This window comes from Giraffa tippelskirchi, chromosome 2 (genome assembly GCF_054371585.1).
Source record: "Giraffa tippelskirchi isolate mGirTip1 chromosome 2, T2T-mGirTip1v1.2.pri, whole genome shotgun sequence".
NCBI lineage: Eukaryota > Metazoa > Chordata > Mammalia > Artiodactyla > Giraffidae > Giraffa > Giraffa tippelskirchi.
The window spans coordinates 46,400,652-46,428,451 of record NC_137276.1 but is presented as its reverse complement, the minus strand read 5'-3'; the positions used below and the strand labels follow the sequence as shown (position 1 = coordinate 46,428,451).

The 27,800-nt window shown below is 35.0% G+C and overlaps 1 pseudogene; it reads left to right on the top strand.

The window, feature by feature from the left end:
• Positions 1-560: 560 nt before the first annotated feature.
• LOC145539527 (PEST proteolytic signal-containing nuclear protein pseudogene) lies at positions 561-25,814 on the top strand (annotated as a pseudogene).
• The last annotated feature ends 1,986 nt before the right edge of the window (positions 25,815-27,800 follow it).

Here is a 27,800-nt window from a genome sequence, read left to right as displayed (position 1 = left end):
AATATGAAGGATGAGGGGAAGACAATGAACCCATTGTCTGACTTTATGTGGAAAATCAGAATATTGCTGGTGATATTCTATTCACTGTTAAACTAGATGTGGCTTTATTTCCTAAACAGGAAACACTAGTAAGCAGCTACAAATTTCAGATTTCATCTGACTTCAGAGTTGGAATGAAGGTACTTTGTCTCCCCTCCAGATCTCTGAATCCTGTAATTAGATATCCTTTGCAGTGTTTGATGGATTTATCAGCCACAAGACAAGGGACAAATCTTTCTTACTTACACTATTATCTTTCTTAGCACTATAATATGTATGTAGGAGGATTTGAATAAAACTTTTTGGATAAAAGAAAAACCAAAATACTCTTCTACATACGTATGCAAAAAAGTTCAAGTTTCTTCCAGAAAGCAGATTTTGATGGAGGAAATTTGGTAGGAAATCAAAGTCTTTGAGTATATGTGTCCATTATGGAAGGTGGGAGTAGGAAGAAACTGCAAATACATGTGACTGAGGATGGAATAGTCTATGAGGGGATGGGGAGGGGGTATGGTGTGGGCATGATGCTTCCTCAAAATTCAAACGAGCCCTCTCTAATTCTGCACGTGGCCAACTGCATACTGTGGTTCTTTATTGATGGCGAGCAAGAGATAATGATTCTGTTAATTAAAGGGGGTAAGAGAGATTGCTTGGGAATGAGGGGGACTCATAAAAGTGAAGGAAACACTAAAGAAGAGGGTTCAGAATCACAGAAGTGAGGGCCAATATGATCCCCAGGGTGGTGAAATCTAGTCAACAGTCTCAATGGTGGCAAGCCTCTCGGATGAACATGATAATTTTGTTTTGCCCTCTTAATATCTCCATTCAAGATGCAAAATCCAACAAGAATGTGCATTGGCCTGGCTTACATCTTGTGCTCTTCTACTTCAGGGGGAAGACAGGGAGCTTGGTAAATGCTTCTCTAGACAGTATAGAAGGGAGAAGAATATCACTTACTCTACCAGTTGAAAGGAAAATAGTTATTCTGCAGCAAAATAACTAGTAACAATGACACCACTTTTCCTTCTCAACCACATGACTTAAAATAGCTGTCACATTTTCTTTTTTGAAAATGGGCATAGCAATACCTGTGGCTCTTTAACTCCTGGTGTTGTTTGAGGTTAGGAAAGATAATGAGTTTTGCAGAGTGGTGTTATTTAGTAAGCAATAAAATGTTATTTAGTAAGCAATAAAGCTAGAAATTACAGTCAACAAAAAAATAGATAGAATAAGAATAACTGCTATTCTCTCCAGAGTTTAGGATCTGAAAAAAGGTGAATATTTATCTATCCAATCTGGTAAATAAGAGAACAATATCTAATGATCAGTATTTATACTTTACTAGCTTGTCCTTGGTCTAGCAGGTTGACAGATATGATAAATGTAGTCAGAATCTCAATTCAATGCTCAGAATGACTTGCTGCTCATCTCGACCTCAGGTTGTAGCTATATCTTTTTCTCACTCTTTCTCTATTTTTCTCTTAAATATATTAGGGAACATGTATTATTTAATTTTCTTCCTACAAGGGAGAAGATATCAATACAGTATTCAAAAGAGTTGCTAACATTGTAGAAACTATGTTCCTAACCATCTTTTTTTTTTTTAATCATTGAAGTGGATCCTGATGATTGAATGTCTACCCTGATATCTTTCAAAGGAACTCCCTCAGAAGGAGTGATTCAGATGTTGAAGAACTGACATTTTCTAGGTTGTTCTGAAATATGTTTTTTAAGAAAGAGAATCCTGGATGGAAGCGCTCTGAAAAGTCACAGTTAACTGGGGAATCAAGAGACAGAGGCTCTGTAATCTTCCTGAAGTTTATCCTTTTTTTTTTTTTTTAATATAGCAATATGCGGTGTTTGGCTCTTTTAAAGAAAGAAAAAAAATAGCTATTTTATTGAATATTTTCAATAAAATGAGTTTGAGCAAACTCCGGGAGATGGTGAAGGACAGGGAAGCCTGGTGTGCTCCAGGTTATGGGGTCACAAAGAATCGTACATGACTGAACAACTTAACAAAAACAACATTGAATATTTTCTATAACTTGCTTTGTACTCCCAACAGTATGACTCTGAGATTTTTCATGTCAGTGCAGTATTCTTTTATCTATTAAATAGGATTTCATATTTGGAAATGCCATAATTTGTTTCATGATTCTAGCTTTGATGGATAATTTGTTTCTGAGTTTTCATTATTATAAATAACCATGGTATGATTTTCCATTTACGTACCTCCTTGTGCAAATGCATAAATACCTCTAGTGGTAAGTGTGTGCGAAATACACACATACAGAATTCTTAATGAATTTCAGGTTTATGTTTATGAATGGATAATCAATTTTTTCAACACTTCCTGGGCTATTCATCTTTTCTACACTAAATTGAAGCTCAATTTTATATTAAACTCTCTAGCTTGTTTCATAGTTTTATTTATTTAAATATTCATTTATTTAACTTTATTCAGATATTTTATTTGCATTATTATAATTTATCACATGATAATTTGAAAATTGCCTTGGCTGTTTTCATGCATATACACTTTTATGTGAAATGTTGAGATTTTGATTGGAATTACATTTTCAGATAAATTGAGATAATCTTTCTGGGCTTTCTTGGCGGCTCAGTGGTAAAGAACCCACCTGCCAATTCAAGAGACGTGGGTTTGATCCCTGGGTTGGGAAGATACCCTTAAGAAAGAAATGGCAACTCACTGCAGTATTCTTGCCTGGAAATCCCATGGACATAAGGAGCCTGGAGGGCTACAGTCCATGGGGTCACAAAAGAGTCAGACATGATTTAGTAACTAAACAACAGCCATCTTTCTAATACTGTATTTACATTAAAAAGTATTTCCGCTTGTTCAAAGCTTCTTTTACATCCTTCAGTATACATTACAGTGATTTTAATTCAGCCCACATTTTCATTGTTAATACAGAAATGCACTCAACTTTTGTGTATTGATCTTGTATCTGTCACCTAGCTGAACTCACTTATTAATTCTATGAAATTTTAAATAGACTACTTTTGATTTTCTACATAGGCAACCATTTCATCTGTGAGTAGAGATAATTTTATTTTTCCCTTTCTTATCTGATGCCTTTTATTTTTTTCTTACCTTGTTGTAGTGGCTAGTATATCCAGTACTATGTTAAGTAAGAATAGTGATAGAAGTCCTTGCCAAATTCTGTCTTCCAGAGAAAACACTCTCTCACGTTTTTTTTATGTTAAGAGTAGTTTTTTCTTTTCAGATGCTCTTTATCAAGTTGAGGAAGTCCTTTATTATTTCTCATTTCCTGAAAGCTATTATGAATGAATTTTGTATTTTATTAGAGTTATTTTCCTGCATCTATTGATATGATATAGTCTTTCTTTTATAATCTGTTGATTTGCTGAAATACATTGATTGGTTTTGGAATGTTTAGTTTTGTGTACATGAAATCAATCCTACTTGATCATGGTACACAACTCCATTTCTATATTAATGAATTAAATATACTGATATTTTCTTGAGAACTTTTGGGCTTCCCTGATAGCTCGGTTGGTAAAGAATCTGCCTTCAATGCAGGAGACCCCAGTTCGATTCCTGGGTTGGGAAGATCTGCTGGAGAAAGGATAGGTTTCCCACTCCAGTGTTCTTGGACTTCCCTGGTGGCTCAGCTGGTAAAGAATCCACCTGCAATGTAGGAGACCTGGGTTCGATCCCTGTGTTGAGAGGATCCCCTGGAGAAAGAAAAGGCTACCCAGTTCAGTATTCTGGCCTGGAGAATTCCATGGGCTGTATAGTCTATGGGGTTGCAAAAGGTCAGATATGACTGAGTGACTTTCACTTCACTTTGTGTCTAAATTCATGAGAAACACTGGGGTATGTGTTTGTCTCTGTGTGTGTACCTTAAAATGAAAAATAAAGACTTTAGAGAGCGTAAGATGATGAATTAAACGATACAATATACTTTTTAAAAAAGACTTCTCAGACTGTTTTAAGAATACTTGTATTGGTATAGAATGAAAGATAGAAAGCTAGCAGTAAAACAATTTGGAGGATGCTGTAGTGGTTGGAAAGTGTGTGGTAGAGCAAGTGTAGATAGTTTCCACTTTAGAAATGAGTAAGAAGCGCAATTAGTTCCTAGATCTTAGTCTCTGAATACCACCCTCTAACAAACGAAATAAAGTCTCCTTGGAGAAATATCTGAACTTCACAAGAATGAGGTGAACTTGAAATATCTTGTGGCATTTAATAGAAATTAAGAACATATTCAAAGATGGTGGAGATGCCATCTTGAAATAGTTCACATTGACCAAATACAGTATAATTAGAGCATGAAAAAAACAATGCCAATACCACAGTACACAAACTGAATAAGAGAGTAATACACAAGTCCACTGTGAATATAATAAAACAATAAGTAAACAAATATGGGAAAAGGAAATATCTTTAGAGAAGAATGTCTGTCAACAAACAACATATGCCTGAGAAGCTTAATACCCATTCATTGACAGCAGACTTGTGTACTACCAGTGGGTAACTCCATGGAACAAAGCTCTTACAGAACTAATTTTGTCATTATTATGAAGTGTTAGCAGGAAGATTGCATAACAATAGGTTTTAGCTTTTATTTTCTCTTTCCAGTTTTTCTTGATGGCAGTGTGTGGAATGGGGGAGAGATTCCTTCTATAGGAAGTGATTTTTTTCCACACAAAACTTTTGAATCATTACAATTTTCTAACAATAAATTGTAGTAAATCTTAATGATTACCAACTGTTAATTTTCTTAAAAAATAGCATCTGTTTGAATCAGTCCCTTTATAGTTTCTCTTTCCAAATTTGTTAATTATCAATATAAAATTGTTTCTAACTGAGCAGGCATTAGGTTTCCAATATTGAATTTACTGACAAAAATCAATATAGATCATCTAATTTTGCATGATGTACTTTTGTAATTTTAATGATTATAAGAAGTTGTTACGTCAAGGCAGAAATTGATGAAGCAAATATTTTGTAATAAGCTTTCATTATTATGGATTATTTTGTACTATTATGTAACTTTATTTCATTACATCTTGGCACATATATAAAATTAGTTTTCTTAGCAGTTTCTCAAGAATGACTGTACTGGTCCTGTAAGAGTTTATAGTGAGTCATTTACTGTAATTATTCTATTAATTAATTTATAAACATTTATTTTCAAAGACTTCTCCACTTAACAATTAATAACATATATGTTCTACCCAAGCAAAGGGAGGTGGTAATAATGATAAATTTACAGTCAAGTCAGTTCCTTCTAATTTAAGGTTTCTCTTTCAATGATCACATTAGGTGTACTAGAAATAATCATTACTGAAGCATGTTAGTAAAGCATATTGTTCATAAATGCAGTTGAATTTTATTTGAGTTTTGCAGCATTCCAGAAGTGAAATAGCTTTCTAAACTATAGCACTTATCATCTGGTATTTCACCATTAACTTTCCCATTTTTCATTAATAAATATTTGCTCTACTTTTGCAATTAGGGCAAATTATTTGCAAAATTACTCTAACTATTTAGAAACTTTATTATTATCACTTAATTATTTTCTACATTTTAGAACATGTTCTTCTAATGCCATCATATGAGAAAGATATTTTAGAAGAACTATAAGTTTTGTATGTGTACATGACAAGTGTACCATATTCTTTCTTTGCTCTCACTGTTTTATACTGCTAACAAAACAAACAACTTGATAAATTAGGAAATGCAGACAAAGATTTATTGAACTTATTTATTATTAAGCTAGGCCAGGCACCCAACTGCTCATTATTGTATTAAAATGCATTTTCTACCTCAAAGGAAAATCTTATTGCAAGTAAGATTGAAATAGTTTTGAAAATACAGGGAAACAATGCTATAGTCACAGTTTTCAAATGTGTTAGAGTAGATTATTTTCAATAAAAAATTATTAAAATGTAGATTTAAGAGAGATTCAGTAGCTCTGAGGCCTTCATTTTGTATGTATGTATTGGACTAAATGGTCTCTTGGCCTCCTTAAACATTCTATGAATATTGGTATTTCTAATTTTGAAATTTATGTTTCTTGTTAAACTTTAGAATAATTCTGCTTAAGCCTAGAAGCAATTATCTACTTGATGATTGCAATTTGATAAAGTTAACTCAAAATAGCAAACTTTATGGAAAACCTGTTATAAGCAAGGAATAATAAAGAAATGTCCTTATGAATTAGGTCAGTGATATTATTAAATCAGAATTACTGGACCTGGATAAGATCTTAGGGAGTATGTCATAGAAAGCCTTCTTGCTGGTCTTGTGGGGTTGGCCTTTGTTCTCTCAGGAGATGGTCTTTAAAGCTCAGAATGGGACTTCTCTGTCTTTTGAACCAGCAACCAACTCTCTCATATTTGGGACTGAAGCACCAAGCACAAGCCCAAAATCTAGGAATCCAAATTTTTTTAAAAGGTGCAATTAAATGAAATGTAATGTAAATGTAATGTAAAAGTAAATGTAAAAGTAAATGAAAATCGAAAAAGTCTTGTTCACCTGGGGTGGTTACTGTTGAATGTACCAGATAGTGCCCTGAACCTAAACTTGACATGGAATGAAAAAAAATTCACACATATGCCACAGTTATTTACATACGTTTGTCGTTTAAGTATGGACAGATTTCAGAGAATTCAGGGCAGTGATCAGGCTACTAGTAACTCAGGGGACCAAATAGTGCCCACAAACACAACACTGTCTACCTGTTTCTAATTTTCAATAATTTGGAAGTGTGATGGGGAAGAAGAAAGGAGATTATTCTCTAATCACTCCTTTCTCTAGTCACCCTTCAAATTACCCACCCCCAGCACTGGCCTCCCCAGTCAGAGGTCCAGGAATTCTACTTTCCTTTCCATCCCCTTTTGTTTCTGCAAGAACCAGCTCTGTGGCTTTAACTTAGAACTTGAGTTTATCTTTGTGATAAAAAAAATCAATATATCTGGAGTCTGTTTTTCTTTTTATGTGCTATCTGATTTTTGGATCTTTAGAAACCTACAGATTTATGATTACCAAGAGGTACAGAATAGAAAAGACTAATCATAAATGTGGGGACACATATAGAGGGAAGTTTTACGTCCTCATTTTTGTATTTTTGGACATAGAATGTACAAAGCACTGCAGGTGTTTAGTTTAGAGACAACTTGGTTGGGGGGAAAATCTGTGATATTTCTTCTGTTCCAAAAAGGGGAAGAGAGAAGAGGGAGGAGAGAAACGCTGGCCAGAAACAAGAATTTTCACAGAATAATTATAAAGCAGTGGTTGAGGAAGGAGTGCAAATTCCCTATCTCCTGATGCTCCTTGCATAAACATCCTTAGGAGGACTTGTCTCTGGCATTCAGCCACTATCTATCGACTAGTCTCATGGAACATCGCTGCTAGAACATCATACAGAGCTTGGAGTAAGGGAAAAATATTAGAACTAGAGGGGTTGCAGTTGCTGATCTGGCCATAGTAATAAAACAACAGAAAGAACATTTCAGTAAGAATCTTGTTAATAGGCCAGGTTCTATAAAGTGATATTTTATAGTCAATAATTTACCTCCAGGAGATTAAATAACAGCTGTCCTGATATTTAGGGGATGTTTTATAAAATACTCATGAGATGTTTTATAAAATACTCATGAGAGTTTCCACAGTTAAGGAAAATGTGTTTTTCTTCAAGGGCATATTCTACCCTTGTTACTAAATGCTTAATTTCAATATTTAACACTCTACTTTCAGAGTTGATTTGTATTTAAAAAACAAATGTAGAAAGCTCTATTTCTGAAAAAAAAATTTGATTGTACATAACTACTGCTCTCTGCATGTACTTGGTACAACGTATATATTGTCTTGTCATTCAGGCGGATTTATAAGAGATACGCATGAGTGCTCAGTCCACTAAGTCATGTCCAACTCTGCAACACCTTGGACTGTAGCCCACCATGCTCCTCTGTTTACAGAATTTCCCAGGCAAGAATACTGGGATGGGTTGCCATTTCCTCCTCCGGGGGATCTTCCCAATCCAGGGATCAAACCCATGTATCCTGCATTGGCAGGTGTGTTTTTTTTGTTGTTTGTTTGTTTGTTTGTTTTACCATGGAGCCACCAGGGAAACCCATAAGAGATTAGCTTCTCCTTTATTCATACAAAATGCTAGCCAAAGGAATAAATTTGAATTCCAATAAATCTGAGTCAAATCTTAGCTGAGTGATTCCAGGCCATTTACTTAGATGTTTAGGGCCTCATTTGCAGATGGAAATTCCATTCCTCTGTGTGTGTGTGTGTGTGTGTGTGTGCACATGAGTGCATGCGCTTGCACTCAGCCCTTTCATACTCTTTGCAGCTCCATGGGCTGTAGGCTCCAAGCCACTCTGTCCCTGAGATTTTCCAGGCAAGAATACTGGAAAATTGCCATTTCCTCCTCCAGGGGATCTTCCCAACCCAGGGATCGAACTCCAGTATCCTGTGTCTCCTGCATTGCAGGTGGATTCTTTACCTGCTGAGCCATCAAGGAAGCCCCATTTCCATGTATATCTAGCTGGGAATAATGAGTGAGTGCCCATCTCATAGATTAGTAAGAATTAAATGAAATAATTTTTAAATGAATATTAGCTACCATTATTATTAACTGTATGGATTAGAACTATTAAGTGTTGGATGTAAGATAAAAATTAGGTAGTGTGACTTGATACCTTGGTCTCATAAACACTGCACTATTCTCTACATATGACATATAATGCATATTCAGAGAAGAATGGTTAAGATGAAAGAGGAAGATGTTTTTGCTCATTGAAGTATCAAAGATCATCTTAGAGACAGGAACATTTAGTTTCTTAAAATGTTTATTGTCTGTGTGCGTGCTAAGTCACTTCAGTCATGTCCACCTCTTTGTGACTCTATGGACCACAGCCTGCCAGGCTCCTCTGTCCATGGGATTCTCCAGGCAAAAATACTGGAGTAGATTGCCACGGCCTCCTCCAGGGGATCTTCTTGACCAGAGATCAAACTCACATCTCTTACGTCTTCTGCAGCAGTGGCAGGCAGGTTCTTTATCACTAGCACCACCGGGAAAGCCCAAAAATGTTTACTAAAAGATTAAAAATTTGGAGGCTGTGGCAGGGAAAATGGAGGACAAGAAGGTGGCAGAGCAGTGAACTGGGGCCACCAGATGATCTAAAGAAGAAGCAGAAAAATCTGGGAAAGCTAAGACTGTTTCTTCCAGTAATGGAGGGGGAAATATCAGCCATAGTGCTGAGAAGCAATAAGCAGAAGAAGCTGCAGACCTCCCATCAAAGCCTACTGAGATCTCCAAGTTTGAATTTCCCAAACTTGGAGGTAGTTGGCAGTCTACCAACTTGGTAGGTAGTCAGATGACAAAGAAACCCCTATCCAATGAACTTGGTTTAAGTAAGACTAAAGAAATCTTTCCAACACTTACTCCAAAAACTATTTTGGAAGCAGCAGCTTAAATGAAGATGAAAATAGTGAACCAGAGGAAATGCCTCCAGAGGCAAAGCTGAGGATGAAGCCTACTGGATGGGATACACCAACATCAGCAGGACCAATTCCATCAATAAAGGACATGGGTTTTCTGATAACTAGAAGCTATGGAAGTGAAATATAAGATCTTATCTTAGAAATGTCCATGACCAAATGATTAAATCATGTGTTTTGAAAATGGGGTATGGGGAGAGTGTAAAGGTAAAAGGAACAATTTCCTTTTTTAAAGAATGGCATTAGACTCTTTGGAGCAGTGTTTTTTTCTTTTAAAGACTGAGTTGAAATTAGAGGTAATTTATGTTTTATATATAAATTTTAAGACATTTACTAATTTTGTAGTTTCATGTGATTAGTTTCCAAAGTTAATAGATAATTAAAAAATCAGAAGTGCTATCTTTCTAAGAATTGCATATTTTTAGACACAACTATTAGCACATTAAGAGGGAAGCAAAAAGTTGTCTGTTTAAACTGTAAGTAATTGCTCTAACTTAACTCCTGTGTTAACAGATCCTGTCTGGCTCCCAAGAACAAACACAGAAAGAAAGGAGTATTGTATTGGGAGGAAAATGTTACTGGATATATTAACTGAGAAAACAAATTAGATAAAATTAAAATACAGCTTTTTTTTTTTCTCCCCAAATGGCATGTGTTTTGTTTCAAATCATCAGAGACTACTTATTGCATTGCTATCAGTGGATACAGATGTGTACCAAGCTCTTTAAAAAGAATATTTTAAAATTTATGTAAACCATCAAGAATTTGAAATAACATGCTTCATTTTAAAGGGTCTTGTCTACCTTTATTATTCTTCAGAGAACAGCCATTTGCTACCAAAGTAAATAGTTATATTGCATCTGCTTCCCTAGATTTTTGTTATCTAGTTCTGTTAACATTTCCACCAGCTCTCGAGGAATATCATAAAGAAGCTGTTTCTTCTAAAGAAGGAAGCTATTAAATCAGCAATTTAAATGTAAATAATAGTTAAATGTTTGGCTGTTATTTTTATAAAGGGTATAAATACACAAAAAAGGCAACATTGTATGAAGATGGTAAATAAGAAGGATATACTATCTGTGAATTTATCAAATCATATATGTTACTAACTTGTGAAATCCAATTTGTTCTGAACTAATTTATAGGAATTCTTATTTAACACAAAGCCTTTGACTGTGTGGATCACAACAAACTGTGGAAAATTCTTAAAGAGATGGAAACACCAGACCAGGTTACCTGCCTCCTGAGAAATCTGTGTGCAGGTCAAGAAGCAACAGTTAGAACAAGACATGGAACAATGGACTAGTTCAAAATTGGAAAAGAAGTACATCAAAGCTGCATATTGTCACTCTGCTTATTTAACTTAAATGCAGAGTACATCATGAGAAATGCTGGGCTGGATGAAGCACAAGCTGGAATCAAGATTGCTGGGAGAAATATATCAACAGCCTCAGATATGCAGATGATACCACGCTAAGGGCAGAAAGCAAAGAGGAACTAAAGAACCTCTTGATAAAGGTGAAACAGGAGAGTGAAAAGGCTGGTTTAAAACTTAGCATTCAAAAAACCAAGATCATGGCATCTAGTCCCATCATTTACATATATATAGGTATATACATACCTATGGCTGATTCATGTTGATGTTTGGCAGAAGTCAACACAATTTTGTAAACCAATTATCCTTCAATTTAAAAAATTAAAAAAATAAAAATACTCAGCATTCAAAAAACCAAGATCATGACATCTGGTCCCATCACTTTATGGCAAATAAATGGGGAAAAAGTGGAAAGAGTGATAGATTTTATTTTCTTGAACTCCAAACACTGTGGACAATGACTGTAGCCATGAAATTAAAGGACACTTGCTCCTTAGTAGGAAAGCTATGACAAACCTAAACAGTGTATTAAAAAGCAGAGACATCACTTTGCTGACATAGGTCTGTATAGTCAAAGTTATGGTTTTTTCCAATAGTCATGTACAGATGTGAGAGTTGGATCATAATGAAGGCTGAGCACTGAAGAATTGGTGCTTTCAAACTGTGGTGTTGGAGAAGACTCTTGAGAGTCCCCTGGACAGCAAGGAGATCAAACCAGTCAATCCTAAAAGAAATCAACCCTGAATGTTCATTGGAAGGACTGATGCTAAAGCTGAAGCTCCAATATTTTGGCCACCTGATGCGAAGAGCTGACTCGTTGTAAAACACTCTGATGCTGGGAAAGATTGAGGACAAGAGGAGAAGGGGTGTCAGAGCATGAGATGGTTGATAGCATCACTGACCAATGTACATGAGTTTGACTAACTCCGGGAGTTGGTGATGGACAGGGAAGCCTGGCATGCTGCAGTCCATGTGGTCTCAAAGAGTTGGACACAACTTAGTGACTGAACAACAAAATTTAGCAAAATAACATGGCTTAACTGCATACATTTTAACCAGTGGCTTCTCAAAAGCACATTTTAGACACTGAAAACAAAAGGAAAGAAAATGCTTCTTCAAACATATTTTATGGAATCTTTGACTACATATACCTTGTTAATATATGTGTTGTAGAATTGCATTTTTTTGTATTGTATATGAATTATTTTTTTGTGACAGTTACATCTTTAAAAGCAGAGTCACACATAAAAGAAACTTACAGTATAATGATTTCCTTGAAAACTCCTACAATGTTAGATTCAGAGGCAGCTTCAGACTGTTTGATTGGTGGAAACTACTTGCTGAGCTGTTTTAATAGGTAATAAATCCAGAGAAGCAGCTTGTACATATTCTTAATATTTTGTTCACTTGCATTTGAGTTTAAAGTAAGCCCCAAGGAAAACAATGAAATGTATATAGAACTATTGGTTTCCTTACTTCATGATATAATATCAAGATAATAAATTTAACTTGCTTTAACATAGGTAAACTACTTATTTTTGTTCACTTTAATGTTTATCTTGAAATAGCATCCCTCTCCTACATTTTATTTTCTTACTCAAATTAGATATTAACCTAAGGTCAAAGCGGGAAAGAGAAATCACTGAGATGAATGTCTTCACTAAAATATCAATAAATTTGTTAAGCTCTAATAAATAAATAAATATAAATGAATGTGAGTGAGCCTTCAGATGGACTGGCCAACCCAGTTGAAAATATAAGAATTTAAAGAAAAAAAAAATTGCAAAAGTTGCCAAGGTAACCAGTTAATCTGTTTGTAATAGAAAACAGTGATAAGACAACCACATGAGATCACATTTACAAAGGTCATATCAAATCTGTCTAGACATTAGCAAAGCCAGAATCAACTCTTGTTTCTGTGGAAACCCGGGTAATGGGACATATTTAAGGTTCTGTTATTTTAGGACCAAAAATAGGATCACCTTGTATTTGTTGGCATTGTAATTGCTATTGTTTTTTTATTACTCCCTTGCTTTTCATTTTATTTCAGGATGAAAACACATTTTTCTTCCATTTTTTAAGTATTTGTATATATGTATCATTGGTAGATATTACATTTATTGATATTAAAAGCAGGTCAAATTATCAGGTTTTTCTTTTTCTACAGTAGATTCTGTAGTGCCTTGGAGTTAGAAAGTATGTGAAAGCAAGATGATTTAGTATGGTTTAAAATTTAATTTTTAAAACTCTTAGCACCCAGTATGTCATATAGCTCTTCAATAGTTTGTAATTATTTATGAAATTGCTCATTACTTAAAAAAAAGCAACTTACCTGTTTTGTAAATATTATTCATTCCTATTCTGTATAATGGGTGGGTATTCACGGTATTTGTGCTCATGCCAAATCATCTTATTTTAATATATATATCCTTAGTTATTTCTAATTTGATTGTTTATTCCAAGATCACATTAAAAAATAGTGATTTGAAGCAATGACTTTCAGTTACTCTAACCTTTCACTTCTCATTGTTTACATCTGGGATTGTAAATCATCTATAATTTCTTAGTTTAGTCTGTATTTTTTAATAAGAAGTTATCTTAGGAAGAAGTCTCTTATGTTGAATTCACCCTGCTGAGCATGGTTTGTTTATAGTTACATCAATATGTCAATTCTAAATCAGGGTCAACCTCAGCACAAAATAGAAAAGGGTGCTTCCAGCTAAGACAGTGGCAATAATTACTGTTGGTGGTCTTTGGTGCCCAAAGCTGTTAATTATTAGGAGAAAACAATGTGATTTTATTAGAGGGAACATTTTATAACACTAATATTCTTGTCTCAGAGCAGTAAAAGCATATTTGTGAGTAAAAGCTTCAAATTAATGACAGCCTATACATGTGATATCCCAGGGAATTTTCTCTTGTCATACAGGAAGGACAAGAGATGACTTTTCAAAAACGAGATACATTTTATTCTTTTGCTAAAAGGACATCAGAGACTATTCTGACCTGAAATGAGGCTTCTTATACCAAAGAATCTCAGTTCAGCTTAATAGACCAGACTACAAACAAACAGTTATTACTCTCATCTCCAACTTGCCATTTTAGTTCTCCTAAAAAATAATGTCTCAGTCTGTCTCCTTGGTAGCTGGACTAAACGACTTCTAGGTATGAGTGCAACAAAGCTGGCACAGCTAGTGCTCAACCATTTAGCTTTTTCCCTGACCTCACTCACGTAAAACAGAGAACATTAGACAGACTGGATTTTCTAATCCTGTTTTCATTTCTCCCCTCCACATAGTGTGTAGGCACTGGGAGAAAAGAAGAATGGAAAAAATAAGAATGACTAAAACATATTGACCTCTCCCAATTAAAAAAATATATGTATTTCTATCAGTGTCTGAAAATACAGTCAGAAGGAGTTCATAGAAACTTGTAAACAATTAACAACTGACCAGAGCCCTGATATTACTATCTCCTGAAGCAAAGTCAGTACTTGCATCCACCCAGACATAGTATTATATCAGAATTATATATTATGTATTTAAGTCACTGTGAACTTGTCTTGATACTGAGAAAGACAGAACCACTAGACAATTAAGATGATTTTATTCAGGCTATTGCAATAAGGATAATGTTTATTAGTGAGGAACATCTCAAAGAAAAGAAAGGTTTTATAGGGACAGGTAAACAAAGGATTCATCCATGAGTCTTGTAGGTGTCACAAGAAATGGAAGAGATGGTATTTTCTTGGAACATGCAAGATGAAGTGGCCCTCTGAGATTGGCTGTTTCACAGAACACAAAAGATGGAGGTATTTAGGAAGCTGAAAGGGTGAGAGGATTTAATAACTATCACTGTTTTCTGGGATCACAAAGCTTATGTAAAGTTCAACATTATCAGGACTAGGTATTCTTCAGATTATTTAAATATGAAGAATTTTTTAATGGGGATATACACCTATTTGGAAAAAAAATTAAAAGCTTTATGGAAGAATAAATTGTATACGACAAACTGCACCTTTTTAAAGTGTGCAGTTTGATTAGATCATGTAAAACCATCACCAGGTTCAAGATAATGAGCATATTCATTACTTCTGAAATTTTTTTCATGTCACTCATTTTCAATTTCTGTCTCCTACCCATATTTAGTAGACACTGTTTAAATGCCAGATATTTTTCATATACTCATTTACTGAGCCTGCAAGGAATGATATCACTTACAAATCTTTCCTTATTCTTCACATTCAAATCTCGCATCAGCGGAATCCAGTGGTTAATATCTCCACCAAGGAGTCAGAGCTACATTTAAATACTAGCTCTGTCCCTTTTAAAGTAGTGACATCAGGCAAGTCACTTAACTTGAGTCTTTATTAAAAGAGGATATATTAGAAGTAGAGTCATAATGTTTGTAAGAGGATTAAGCTATACAATACATTTAAAGAGTTAAACTCAGTGTATGATATAAAGAAGTAGTAGGTAGTGATTTGTATAATATTACACATTTTCTATCCTGGTTAATATGCTACCCAAAGCCATAGCTCTGAGTGAGTAGAGTAACAGTGCATGGAAAAGTTTCCTTAATTCAGATTAATGGTAATGTTTAAACTGAATTAATTTAAAAAGAGCAATGTATGGATTATTAAAAGTATACATTTATAACTTTTGAATTCAAGCATTATCAGGAGCTCTGCTAACAATATATTTAATAGAGTCTTTAGTCTAAAAGAATATAAAAATAGTTGTTAATTAACATATAAAAACACCAATTAAATGATAATACTTATTCCTTCAGTTCAATTCAGTTGCTCTGTTGTGTCCATCTCTTTGCAACCCCATGGACTGAAGCACACCAGGCCACCCTGTCCATCACCAACTCCCAGAGTTGACTCAAACTCATGTCCATTGAGTCAGTGATGTCATCCAACCATCTCACGTTTCTTACTAGAACCCTGAATAGAGCAGCCCTCTAGAAAGAGAGAGCCCTTTACTTAAGTAAATTAAAAATAGGAGGGGGCCAGATCAAGATGATGGAGTTCAAAAATCCTGAACTCTCTGCTTTCTGTGGGCAGAACACAACTACTTGTCAGGCAACTACTCATGAGAACAACCTGAAGACTAACATAAAAATTTTCCACAACTAAGATATAAAGAAGGAGCCACAATGAGATGGTAGGAGGGATAGAGATATGTTCTAATCATGACTCATACTCCCAGGTCAGCCACTCACTAACAGGGATCACACAACCACAGATGTTGTGGGACCCCAACCACAGACGTTCTCTCCAAAGAGTGAAGCATCCAAGCTCCATACAAAGCTCCCTAGCCTGAGGGTTCTTCACCAGGAAGAGGAGCCCCTAGAATGTCCGGTTTTGAAAAGCAGTGGCCCTTATCTTCAGAGAGAGTCAGAGAGCTATAGGAAACAGACTCTGCATTTAAAGAGTGTGCACAAAATCTTACATACTCCAAGTCCTAGCACAGAGGCAGTAGTTTAAAAGGCTCCTGGGTCACTTGCTGATCATAGAGAGAGATTTCTGGAAAGGCTTTCTGGAGGGGCAAGAATCAGCTAGAACTCTCCCTGAGGGCAGAGCCCCTGGTGGCAGCCATTTTGGGGATTGCATTCTACCACTATAACATTGGCATGGGAAAATACCATCTTTCAACAGGACAGAGAATACTTCCTCTGTTCTATTAACACCAGAGGCTTATCCTGCTCCCTAGCAAGCCTGTAGCAGAAGCACTCTGCTGGGTCACAAAGTCAGCTACCTGGGGAGGCTGCCCTACTCACCAGCTGGCTCACAGCACTTGTGCACTGCCAGGCATCACAACAGTTGCACCAAGAGCCTGCCTTGTCCACCAGCACACCTGCAGCAATCTCACAAGGCAGGGCTTGGCTGGGGAACAGCCCTGTTGATCAGTGTGCCCACAGTAGTTGGCCTCATCACAATAATCATGAGATTAACAGTCACAAAAACTAGAGGAAATAATCTGCAGAAAAATACCAAGGAATAAATATAATTAAACACTTTAAAAGATTAACAATGAACATGACAAATATAAAGAATAAGACAATATAAAATGATGAAAAAAAAACATGAAATTTAGACAAGAGAAAGAAATGAGGAAAAGGGAAATAAAATTCTTTAGGGATTCTAAAATAAAAATAAGTCATTGAAATAAAATTATGTTTACACATACACAGAAACCCTCTGAAAATTGGAGCCAAGGCAAGGAAATTAAAATTTTCTCAGTTGAACAACTGAAAGGATCACTGTCAGGAAGCCTAACCTGAAAGAAATATTAAAAGCAGCTCTTCAAAAAGAAGTAAAATAATATAGGTCATAAAATAAGATCTCTATAAAGAAAAGTAGAACATCAGAAAAGGAATAAATGAAAGTTAAGTATCATTTTTATATTTTACAATTGATATAAGAGATAATGATTCAAAGTATTAATAATAGCAGTAACATATATTGGATGATGGAGAAGGCAATAGCACCCCACTCCAGTACTCTTGCCTGGAAAATCCCATGGACGGAGGAGCCTGGTAGGCTACAGTCCATGGGGTCGCTAAGAGTCGGACACGACTGAGCGACTTCACTTTCACTTTTCCCTTTCATGCACTGGAGAAGGAAATGGCAACCCACTCCAGTATTCTTGCCTGGAGAATCCTAGGGACGGCGGAGCCTGGTGGGCTGCCGTCTATGGGGTCGCACGGAGTCGGACATGGCTGAAGCGACTTAGCAACATCATATTGGATGATTGTAGTCTGTGGATAAGTGAAATGATATCAGTGACATAAGGGAAAGGAGAGAGGAGTAGGAAATATTACATTATAAGTTATGTACACTATAAGTAAATAAATATAATATTATTTAATGTGAATTCAGATAAGTTACAAATGTATATTGCCAACTCTAAGACAAACACTAAAAAAAAATTCAAAAGAAGTATAACTGATGTGATCATACAGAAGATAAATGAGTATCATATAAAAGGTTCAACTGAAAGCTGAGAAAGAACAAAAAGAGAAAGGAAGACATAACTGTCCTTAATATGTACACAACTAACAATCAAACATCAAGGGCATAAAGCAGAAATTGTTAGAACTGATAGAAACAAATGGATAAATCCAGTTATATTTGGATATTTCAATAAACTCTTTCATAACTGATACACCAAGCAGTCTGAAAATCAGTAAGATTAGTGTTGACCTGAATAGCACTATCAATCAATTTAATCTGACAGTTATATAATTACCCATCTAACAACAACAATATAAATATTCCTCTTAAACTTACATGGAACAGTGGCCAAAACAGAACACATTCTTGGCCTTAAAATATACATTAACAGATTGAAAAACTGGAATCACTTAGAATATGTCTTAGACTATATTGCAAATAAACTAAAAATCGATAACAAAAAGATGGCTGAAAAACACTCAAATGCTGGGCGTTTAAACAGAATACTTCTAAATAACCCATTTAGAAATAGCGAAGTCTCAAGAGATTAAAAATTTTTTTTGAACTTAATGAAATAAAATAAAATTTATTAAAACTTGTGGGATGCAGTAAATTCATATTCAGAGGGAAATTTATAGTTTTAAATGCATTTACTAGAGAAGGTGAAAACATAAAATCAACACTCTAAGATTACCAATCTGTTTCCCTTAGGAAACTAATGAGAGGAGAGCAAATTAAGTATAGTTTGTTGTTGCTGTTTAGTAGCTAAGTTATGCCCAACTCTTTTGTGACCCCATGGACTGTGGCCTGTCAGGCTCCTCTGTCCATGGTATTTTCCAGGTGAGAATACTGGAGTGGGTGGCCATTTCTTTCTCCAGGGGATTTTCCTGACCCAGAGACTGAACTAGTATCTCCTGCATTGCAGGCAGATTCTTTATCGCTGAGTCACTGTCACTTTTATTCCTTTCTTACAAGTATTTTTCCCTTTAATGTTACTTCCACAGTTTTAAATAAAAATATATTTTATGCTTGGGTATACTATTCTGTCAATATTGTTCTAGCAAAAGATTATGTTAATCAATTATTTTATAGCTAGCAAAGTGGTCCAAATACATGAAGGCAACACAGGAAATTGACCACTTAGTTCTACCAAAGTAGAACCTAGTAAAATAACATGTCAGTTAAGTTTCTCCTGCTAGTCCTTGTATGATGCAAACAAAGAAACATGGCAACAACCTCAAAAATTTGGGCAGAAATTTAGGGAATACGATACTATTTTTGTTCCTAAAAATAAATCTTACTAGTGAGTATTTTTCTATTGTATTTAATAATCTCAGAGTTATAATGATTGCTAAATCAGAGTAATGCTATATGAGAGGAAAGCAGATATGACTGGCTAGTGAAATCTGAATTTCTTCCAAGTGATAACATTTTCCATGGGAAAAAAAGTTAGCATAACAAAAAAATATTTATATAAATTAGAGCAGAAATCATGAAATTGAAAACAGAAAAACAGAGAAAATCAACCAAACCAAAAGCTCCATCTTTGAAAAGTTAAATAAAATTAATTAGTCTCTAATCAGACTAGACAAAAATATAAAAAGAGAGGAGACACAGTTTACATTTTTTTTTTCAATTATCATAGTGTTCATCGATAGATACAAGTGTATAAAATCAGGGAACAATTTTAATACTATATTAAGAGGAATAACATTCTCACCATTTGTATAACTCCCACAGAAACCACTTCAAGATCTTTCAAAACTGGTCATTTTTGTGCAAATAAACTATGCTTCTTTTGAAAAGTCTTGTGTACTTGCCCTGGCTCAAGGATATTAGAATCCAGCACATAAAACCCATTACCAGAGGTCAAACTGCAGGTTATACTATTGAAATTTGAAAAGTTTATATCATTATTTATTTCATGGGCATTAAAAAGATCATAAAGGTATAATATAAACAATTCTATGCACACATATTATATAAATCAGATGCAAAGGAACAACTACTTGAAAGACAGACTAAAAAACCTTACACAAAAAGGAATCAATAATTTGAATAGGCCTTTATCTATTAAAGAAATTTAATCAATAATTAGTGATCTTATAAAAGAGAAAAATCCCAGGTTCAGATTTCAAAAATTCTGAGGAATTTTACAAAAGGAATTTTACAAAACATTTAAGGAAACATTATTACCAATTCTACACGATCTCTCAGTAAAATAGGAGCAGAAGAACTATTTCTTAATTCATTTTGTGAGGCCATTTCCTTAATAACAAACAAACAAAAAAAACTGTTAAAGTAAAATTGCAAACCTGTATCTCTCATGACCAACCACAGATACGCTAATTCTCAAAAAAGTAGTATTTTGGATTCAGCAATGTACAAAAAGGAACATAGGTCATAACAAAGAGGTATTTATTCTAGGTATGCAAGGCTTGCAAAGCATTCAAAAATAAATCATTATAATCCACCACATAGAACACATTGAAGATGAATAACGTTTTAAAATTCAGATTAATGCAATTTTCAGAAATTCAGAATGGAATTCAGAAAATTCAGAAATGCAAATTTAGAAAAATGCAATTATCAGAGTTGATTTTCATGGTTTGGACATATTAAAATACTTCATTTTATTTAGATTTGATGTATTTTCCAATAATAAAAAAATAGTTTTTCCAATTACCATCTTTGGGTAACAGGGGAATCCTAAATGTCAAGTATCTACTCATCTGCAAAAAAAAAAAAAAAAAGCAGAGACATTACTTTGCTGACAAAAGTCCGTCTAGTCAAATCTATGATTTTTCCAGTCGTCATGTATGAATGTGAGAGTTGAGCTATAAAGAAAGCTGAGAGCCAAAGAATTGATGCTTTTGAACTGTGGTGTTGGAGAAGACTCTTGAGAGTCCCTTGGACTGCAAGGAGTCCATCCTAAAGGAAATCAGTCCTGAATATTCATTGGAAGGACTGATGCTGAAGTTTCAGCTTCAATACTTTGGCCACCTGATGCAAAGAACTGACTCATTGGAAAAGACCCTGATGCTGGGAAAGACTGAAGGCAAGAGGAGAGAGGGATGACAGAGGATGAGATGGGTGGATGGCATCACCGACTCGATGAACATGAGTCTGAGCAAGCTCTGGGAGTTGGTGATGGGCAGGGAAGCTGCCCTGCTGCAGTCCATGGGGTCACAGAGTTGGACACAACTGAGCAACTGAACTGAACTGGATCATCTCCAGGGTAGGGGGAGATGGGAGGCCTTTTAGATATCACTGTGGTTATTAGACATAAATATTTATTCAGTTTTTGAGATGTACTTTGTATTAAGAACAAAACTGAATCAGTTTGCTGTACACCTGAAATTAACACAACACTGTAAATCAACTATATTTCAGTAAAAATTTTAAAAAAGAACAGAGCTCACTTTATTAAACTAAACACTGTTTTGACTCATAAGCAATAGCAGCAGGGGAGAGTAAGTTTAATTTTTTGCACAAGCAATTTCATGCCATTGTTGTTAGTATCAAAGAAATAAACATTGTTCTTAACGCTGCTCTGGTTTCTAAATAAAGAGAAGTCAGATTGTACCTTTGGAGAATAGAAATCTGTGCCTTATTTAGCACTGAGCAGATGACAAGAGAAATAACTGACTCCTTTCCCTTGAAATCTTCCAGCATGTGTTATTTGCCATTCAAAATGTTCACAGAAATGAGAGTCTCTTGTAAAAGAGAACATAAAGGGAAAAGCTAAAGTTTACATTTCCTTTTTTCCTTTTACTATATTGTGGCATTTGTAAGTCATTATAACACTTGTCATTGTATTTGGATAGGGTGTGCCAAATTTTTACAGAGAGATTCTGTACAAAGAAGCAGGGACTTTTCTTTGGCTTGCATTTCTGTGAGAATTTCAGCAAAAGGAAAAAAAGAGAAGAAAAAAGAAAATGAGAGTGGTTTTCTTTTCCAGCCTTGAACATGGTCTCTTGTCTCACTTGGAGTTGTCTTCTTGACTCCACAATTGCTATGTATAATAAGTTGACTGTATGACACAATCTCTTCATGTTTCGGTTTTTTTTTTTCTAGTACATAGTTACAGTTCCATTCATGAAAATCTTATTATGCTTTGGAAGAAAATAGATAGCAAAATTCAGAGTTTCATCCAAGCCAAGAGTTCAAAGAGGCTCTAAGATTTAGTGTTTGGGACATTGAAATATAGCTTCCTATCCTTTTACAGGAACTTAAAAGTAAAGCATATGTGGTTTGTAAACTTAAGAGCATTAAGCAGAAATTTTCAGACACTCTTGTTCCTCTTCCTAGTTGCACAATCTCTCCTCTGGAAAGAAGCACATGGAATTTCTTGTGCCTTAAGATAAAAAATTGTTAAAGAAAAATTTCTGTAACAATTAAAGTCTTTTAACAATTAAATGAACTAGAAACTTCTAGGTCACTAGAAATATTAAAACAGGAAATATGTAAGGATTCTAGACCTTGGAGGAGGAGAGTAACTTTCAAAGTCTATACACTTTATAAGAGTTTATGGTTTCTTCTGCCTATTTTTCTCCAGCTACTTTCCAAGTTACACTCTACTGTAGGCTGTTATTAATGACATATAAGAGTTTTAAAATGGAAGTCATGTAAATCAAATTCTATGTGAAATTTGAAAACACTGCATACCACAAATATTTTAGCTTGCCCTTTCAGCATTTGTGAAAATACAAACTCCAAATGCAACAAACGTGACCATGGCTTGATATGTGAAAAGGGAGTGTGCAATTGAATTATTCATGAGACTGCCACGTAGAACATGATAAACAACTTTTATTAAGGGAAGGGTGTCAGTAACAATAGCAGGAATCAGAACACCACCCTTTTTAAAATTGTAGGTTGGAGCCACCAGGCTATGTTTCTTAATATTCAGAGGACATTCCTTGTGAACCACCTCCAGTATGGCAGCTGTGATTCAGCATCATGTCCTCTACTAACACAGAAGAATTATTGCATCCTCCCTACCTGCTATTTCTATGGCCTGTTTTCTTTGAGTTTCAGATGAATGTGAAATGATATTCCAGAGAAAATGAACCCAGCATTACTGGATATTGACTGTACTTATGACTTTTGCAGAACTTATTTGTGGTTCAGAGTCAAGCAAAACAGAATGTGAATCAGTGCTTTTTGAAACAGGTTGTGGCTGTCTGCTAGAATTACAAAGAACTTGTGTGACACTGAAGGGAATCTCTGTACCTGGAAATATGGATCAATGAGTTCATTAAAAATCATTTGGCAGAAATAGTTTCCATTCATTTCCATTTTCTGTTCTTCACATTTGGGAGGACCTTAAAAGAATCAAGATATATAACACTGTGTTAGCTACTGGTGAAGGCAGAATCTTCTGAAAAGAAATAAGTTTGTTCTGACAATGGCCATGTTGTTTATTTCAGGCTAAAGTTGATCAGGATATAAATAAATGTACTAGGGAAAGTATGACAATGATCATACTACAGACACAGGTATAGGGGATACCTCTAAAGACCTCTAAATGTAAAGTAAATTAAATAACATTTACCTGATTGGTAACATTGGACTAACCATTTAATCTCTTAATTTATAAAGTGCAGATGGTAATTTCACCTATCTCCTATTCTATTGAGATCAAATGAGAAAAGTGCAAATTATGTACAATTGCCTGGAAGATAATAAGAGCTTGATAAATATTAGTCTTTATTGTCATTATTATTATCAGTACAAGTTGTACAGGACAGGAAGTATGCAAAGCAATGCAGTGGTAGAAATAGTAATGGATTACAAATCACCAAGTCTGGATTCTAAACCATTTTTGCTGACTATAAACCTGAATGAAAATAAAAGTTAAAGTCGCTCAGTCCTGTCCAACTCTTTGCAACCCCATGGACTGTAGCCTGCCAGGTTCCTCTGTCTATGGAATTCTCCAGGCCAGAATACAGAGTGGATAGCCATTTCCTTCTCCAGGAGATCTTCCCAACCCTGGGATTGAACCCAGGTCTCCCTCATTGCAGCACTTCTTTGAGCTCAAGATAAAGTTTTTTGTTTCTTGTTTTGTTTCTTTCTTATGTTATTTTATTTTGTTTTCCTGCATCCCCATTTTATTTTCTCTTTCATTGTTTTGTTTTGCCTATGTTATAGAGAAGTAGGCTAATGAATCTCTCTCATTGTCTCTCTTTCTCCTAACTGCTCTTTAAAAAAATAGTTGTAAAAGTCTATATGAATTATATATGATTCTATAAAGGCCATTATATTGATTGTAAAATCCACTTGTATGTGTCTTACTAATTTTAAATATTGAAAACTTATACTTTAGAATATTCTGAAGTGAATAGGATACACGAGCATAATCAAAATATTTCGAGTAACAATTCTCAAATTATAACATTTTTTCCCCTACCAGAGACATTTGGCCACGTCTGGAGACATTTTTGATTAAGATTGAGAATGAATGAAGGTACTATGCCACTGAAGATGGGAAAAAGTGGTAACGGTGACAGATTTTGTCTTCCTGAGCTCCAAAATCACTGCAGATGGTGACTGCAGCCATGAAATTAAAAGACACTTTCTCCTTGGAAGGAAAGCTATGACAAACCTAGACAGCATATTAAAAAGCAGAGACATTACTTTGCCGACAAAGGTCTGTCTAGTCAAAGCCATGGTTCTTCCAATCATCATGTAAGGATGTGAGAGATGGACCATGAAGAATACTGAGCTCCGAAGAACTGATGCTTTTGAACTGTGGTGCTGAAGACTCTCAAGAGTCCCTTGGACTGCAAGGAGATCAAACCAGTCCATCCTAAAGGAAATTAGTCCTGAATACTGATTGGAAGGACTGATGTTGAAGCTGAAGCTCCAATAATTTGGCCACCTGATGCAAAGAGTCGACTCATTAGAAGAGACCCTGACGCTGGGAAAAATTGAGAGCAGGAGGAGAAGGGTTGACAGAGGATGAGATGGTGGATGACATTGTTGGCACAATGGACATGAGTTTGAGCAAACTCTGGGAGACAGAGAATGACAGGGAAGCCTGGTATGCTACAGTCGATAGGGTCGCGAAGACTGGGCACGACTTAGCAACTGAACAACAGCAGGCCGCAGATGCCACTCATCATCCTACAGCGCACAGTTAGGGCAGCTCCATTCAACAGTACATTATCTAATCTCGAAGATCAATAGTTACAGTATTATGAAATCCTGATTTAAAGCAGTCATTTAACAAAAGCAATTTCATAGACTTTTATCAAGGGCCAATTGTGTTCCAGGCACTGAATATATAGTCGGATAAAATAGACTTTGTCTTCAAGGAGATAATAAGTTATCTCCTATCATTTCTTTGTAATCATATCCTTGCCTTTAAAAGTAAGTAAATACTAGTCATAACTCTTACAAGAACATATATGAAAGGATGAAGGTCATAGACCTTTGGCTTTTCTATTGGATTGACAAAATATCAACTGAGTGGGTTTAAATAGCAATTATCTTACATTCATATTTGTATATGTTCCAAATAGATTAGAAGAAAATAAAAATAAATGAAATAACATGTAAGAAATATAGTGCTATTTGATACCATAAATTCATCAATTAATGTAATCTTTGCAAATACACTTGACAATGACTATTTAAGGAATAAGCTCAGAGAGAATTTACTGGGCAGATACCAGAGCACTTTAAAATTTTAGTTAAGTACAAAGACTATTTTTATTCTAAGTACAAATAACTTTTCACAGATATGTTTTCTGTGAAACTGTCAGTGTAAGTGTCATGGAAAAGAAAAGGGCACAGGACGTAAGTTGAAATTAAACTTGTAATAACTGTCTGTCTTACAGGTTGTCAAGGGGATAATTGTGATTCATATTCACAAAGTGGAAGGTGGCAAAGGATGGAGAGAGAGAAACTCCTTGCAAAATACTAAATAGGATGGCAGAAAAACTCACATCAGATGCTGCATTAGGAACCTGATGTTCTATTAGGAAGGAAACTGTGAGAGCAGGGGTTGCAAGGAATGGTGTATAGACAGTTTAAAAGAAAAAGAGTGGGATGTCTCAATCTCTTTAATGTACTCTTTAAAAAATATTTTACTGTCGCAAAATAAGTTAATATTAGATTTATTAGCAGATTTTAAGTGTACAATACAGTCTTATTGAATATAGGTACACTATTGTACAGCAGTTCTCAAGAGCTAGTTCATCCTTCCTAACTGAAACTTGACGCCCCTTGATTAATAACTGTTGGTTACCTTTTCCAACAGACCCTGGAAACTTAATCTCTCTAGATTAAATTGACCATAGTAATGGTTTATGTGGAGAAACATCAGAGGAAAAAACTGAAAGCTTACAAATAACTCAAATTTCTGTCTATGAAATTTTATTAAAAAAATTTTTTTTGGCCATTTGGAGCACAGTGACCATATTTTAGTCCTGCATTATATAAATAGAAAATTGGGAAGGTATATTTAAAGCATTGGGTTTCAGACATTGAACAATGGGAAGTGCAGGACACATGATCCTTCAGTGAAGTGAAACAAAACTAGATGGGGTTTATGATCACTTTAACTTAAGGCCTGAGGGCAATTTCTAGGCCATAGAATAGAAAGAAGAACACATGCAGAGCATTGTAGCAGAATTGAATTGAAGAGAAAGAGATGTAAGTTGAAGAGGGAAGCCACAACGACTGACATTTGTGAGGCAGAGTACAAGAGAGGAAGGGGCGGCAAGGAGAGAATGCTGTGGAGATCTGCAGGGGTCCCATGGAGTCACATGACTGCCACCCAGAGAAAGAAGCAGCAGGCAGCAATAGGCTAAGCAATTCCCAGAGTTCATTCAGGGCTAAAACGAGTATGCATTCCCATGAGCCAGAATAGAAATTCCTCCGTGTACACTTGACCTCAGGTGTAGTCTTCAGAAATATGCCACCTTAACATTATGGCTGTATTAGCTACTGAAAGGCTACTCCAAATCTGTCCCAATAAAGCAAGCCACAGAATGATACAACCAATTTTAATTTAACAGATAGCAGAACAAAGTCAAACACTATTTAAAGAAATATATCAAAATCCAGAACATAACCACTTAAAATTCACAAATGTCACGCATCTAATAAAAATCGCCCAACATTCAAATAAACAGGAATGTTTAACTCATGACAAAGAAAATAACTGATCAATAGAAACAGACCCAAAAGTGACAGGGGTTGTGAAATTAATAGAAAAAGTTATTAAAAACAGTTTCTTTACAAAATATGCTAGCTATGTTTAAGTGATAGAAGAAAAGTTTGTGTTGATGAAGAGGAAAAAGTAAAGACAACAACAACAACAAAATGGAATAGAATGTCTAAACTTACCTGAAATTAAGAAAAAAAAAAACCCTGATAAAATAAACCTGAGATTAGACATTGCAGAAAAAAGGATCAATGAGCCAGAAGGCATAGTAATAGAAATTATCCAAAAAGAGATTCAGAGAGAAAAGACAGAAAAATAAATTAAAAGTGTGATCTGTGGGATAATACTAAGGAAGATAGCATTCAGTCAAGATTTTGTGTAACTAGAGTCGAAGAAGAGGAGAAGGAAAAATATTTGAAGAAATAATAGCTGAAAAAATCTTCAAATTTGATGAGATCTGTAAACCCACAGATTTAAGAGGCTCAAATGACCATGAACAAATAAGTACAAAGAAAATCATCTCAAGTCATGTAATCAAACTGATGAATACTGGTGATAAAGAGAAAATACTAAAAGTGCTTGAAGAAGAAATACTTCATACAGAACAACAAAAATGACTGTAAATTGTCCATCAAAAACTTTGCAGGTCAGAAGACATTGTGCTAAGTTAGAGAATATAAAAGTTTACATACTGTATGATTCTTAAAAAAAAACAAACAGTTTTGGAGTCCCAAACTAAGTGATT